Raw genomic sequence first — 3104 nt, forward strand, 5'->3', positions numbered from 1 at the left:
CATCCAGATAGATCACACCAGGCCAATGGAGTTCCGTGTGGCAGAGGTTTATTAGGGGGTGAGGGAGGATGGAGACAATGGGGAAAAGAGAGAGAAGAGAAAAAGGGGTGAAGGTCAGAAAGGGTCTGCCTTTTATTTTGGCTGTGACATAACCACTCACAGGTAAGGGTGGGAAGTGGACTCTGGGAATGTATGCGATTGCCATGGTAACAGATGTGCTGGACCCTGTCGCCTATGGATGACATCACTGGGTTCAGAAGCAATCTGCCAAGCCAGTTCCTGATACCAACATGGAGAGCATGGTAGGAGCAATGTACATACAGTATTTATGCAGGACTCTAGGCTTAAAAACAAAACCCTTAATATTTAAAACATTTGAATAACATTATAGTTTCCTGTATGTAAAATTGAATTATTGTAACTATCAATCTATCTATCTCTATCTATCTATCTATCTATCTATCTATCTATCTATCTATCTATCTATCTATCTATCTAATTTGGCTAATTTGTAGACTGAAATGAGTGTGTAGGCAGAAAGTAATTGAAAGTTGTAATAGGGTGCCATCTACTGGAGAAGCAGAACAATAGATTTTTAAAAAGTGTCTATTTGCAAGGGAAAAGAACTTAAATGTGAAGCAGAAGAAAACAAAGGAAGAGATGTGTTGTTTGATTAATACCAGAAATTGTCATTTCAACTCTAGTATGGAATATTTATATGATATTTTGTTTTAATATTGGTTAGACATTCAACATCTACAGAAACCTTCAGTATTTACTTAAAGTCCTACAACTTTCAAGATACTTGTACTCTCATGATACAGATTAAAAGTGGGGTCTCAATGAGAAAGATTCTCCCATGTTCTATAGCTTAGTGACAGATGATGAGCCTTTGGTCATTCCATCACTGGGATGTCCCTCGCTTAGATCACATGTCCACTTGGTTGAACATAACATGAGGGATGCAGGACCAGGTTGAGCATCTCTACTCTTGGCTGGTTTGACTTAGAGAACTCTATGATTGATGCTGCTCTTTTGTTTGGCTCTAATTTTTCTTTGTGCTGTGGACCCACATTATCACCTAATGGAGAGGCACTTCTGAGTAGCTTTGTGGCCCTGTTTAGTTTCAAGGTAATTGCACAGTTGCTACTTTAGGTCTCATTTTAATGGAAGGTAGAGATGAGAGTGACCCTGGTTTCACTAAAATGGTGGTATTTCTGGGGTACACTGATGAGGCACAAACCCTTGGCCCCAGAATTCCAAGAGAAGAAGATAAACTTATTTGTTCAATTTGCATGGAATAAGGATGAAGAATAAAGGATGGATATACTGAGGCTATCTTGTAGAGTCTCATCACAGAGATGCTAGACTGCTTAGCCTCCAGTTCTCCTAAGGGGACCAAATGTCCTGTCACAGTTTAGAGAGAGCTTGAATATGATTTGTGAAGACCACAGCTGAAGATGGAACTCCATGTAAGAAAGAAAATGGGCTTCCTTGGGAGGGAGAGGGAGGAAGAAAGACAGAGGGGGCAAGGGAGAGAGGAAGGGTGAGAGAGAGAGGGAGAGAGAGAGAGAGAGAGAGAGAGAGAGAGAGAGAGAGAGGAGGAAGAGGAGAAGAAGAGGAGGAGGAGGAGAAGTAGAAGAAGAGAAGGAGGAGGAGGAAGAAGAGGAGGAGGAGGAAGAAGAGGAGGAGGAGAAAGGAGAAAGAAGAGAAAGAAGAGACTGGATTCTGCAAACTGAAAAATGGTAAGGTTGATGAAGATGTTGAGTCCTAAAATAAGAAGATAGTAACCCTAAATCTTAAAAGTCTATCACAACCGGTCAGGGTGAACAAATGCCATTTATTTGATTTAAAAGTGCTAAGGACCTACACCATGAAACTAGTGTCTGTAGAGGCCATCATGGCCTCTAGAAACATTAGCAGAACCTTTACCTCAAGGATGGAGAATTGGCAGAGAAGATGGGCACAGGTGATTATAAAAGTACAGAAGCATCAGATAAGCCAGATACATGAGTACAGATAGGGAGGCCTAGGGAGGCACAGCAATCAGGTATAAAGTGTCCTTTCCATTCTTTAAAGAATTTAAAATTATTTCAAATTAATTTTCTATTAAAATGTAGGTTGAGGTATGTATATGGCATATGCTACTGCCATTTTTCGAATGCCCATGATGGTCAGGTGTCAGCAATTTCATGGGATTCAGCCTCATGTAAAGTTTTAAAGTATGTTATCTAAAGTCTTCCTATCACAGTGCAGGAGGCACCCACCTTCATCCCCCTCCAACCTAATATTCCATTTGCAGTTCTTATGGCTGACTTTAGCTATGTCTTTAGCTGTTTACATTTACAGCGTAGTATGATTTTTTTGGTTTTCCATTTTAACGATATCTGTTAAAATTTTGATTGTAAGGATGGAGTCTTGAGTGTCATCCGCTAGCACTATCTTATGTACTGCATTCCCTTATTTTGTGGCATTGTTATGATATCTAATGAAATCTCTTTTCATGTTTGCTTCATTGATGTCAGGAGAGAACTCCTAACTGTCTGTTCTGTGAGGATGGAGCTCAGCTAAACATTACAGTGCACTCTCTGACTCTCTGACTCTTATTCATTTGTTTTTCTCTCAGAAAGGAAAGGCTTGATCTGGTGGGCATTGTGTGTGGAACAGCCCATTGCCTGTTAGTTCCTGTGGAAGTTCTCAGGGAACAAACAGCAAGCATGCTTTGCATTTAGTTCCCAGGCCGGCTCTACACCACTGAGTAGAGAAATCTGCCCATTTCTGATTTTGAAAGCCCATTTGGCACTCAAAATCAAGCTATATGACCCAAATAAGTATTTTTGTTTGCTTGATGTTTTAATAACCAGTGTGTTTCTTTCAGTTCTGGGGTTTAGAAAGTCCAAAAATCAAGGTAGAAGCAGATTTTAGAATCTGGTGAGAGTCTCCTCCATATAGAGAGCTGCTAATTTTTACTCCATACAGTGGATACTAGTCAAAGAGCTGTATCAGAGAGGGAGGGAGGAGGGAGGAAGGGAGAGAGATGAGAGAGAGAGAGAGGAAGAGAGAGAGAGAGAGAGAAAGAGAGAGAGAGAGAGAGAGAGAGAGAG

At 40.6% G+C, this 3104-nt stretch overlaps 1 long non-coding RNA gene across 1 annotated transcript in view; it reads left to right on the top strand.

Annotated features, from left to right (window-relative positions):
- Positions 1–256: 256 nt before the first annotated feature.
- LOC116070609 overlaps positions 257–3104 on the top strand; it is a 10253-nt gene continuing 7405 nt past the window's right edge. Inside the window, exon 1 of the long non-coding RNA XR_004110473.1 lies at positions 257–302. This is a non-coding gene — a long non-coding RNA (uncharacterized LOC116070609). The remainder of the gene's footprint in view (positions 303–3104) is intronic.

The sequence above is a fragment of the Mastomys coucha genome, unplaced genomic scaffold, assembly GCF_008632895.1.
Source record: "Mastomys coucha isolate ucsf_1 unplaced genomic scaffold, UCSF_Mcou_1 pScaffold22, whole genome shotgun sequence".
In the NCBI taxonomy this organism is placed as follows: domain Eukaryota; kingdom Metazoa; phylum Chordata; class Mammalia; order Rodentia; family Muridae; genus Mastomys; species Mastomys coucha.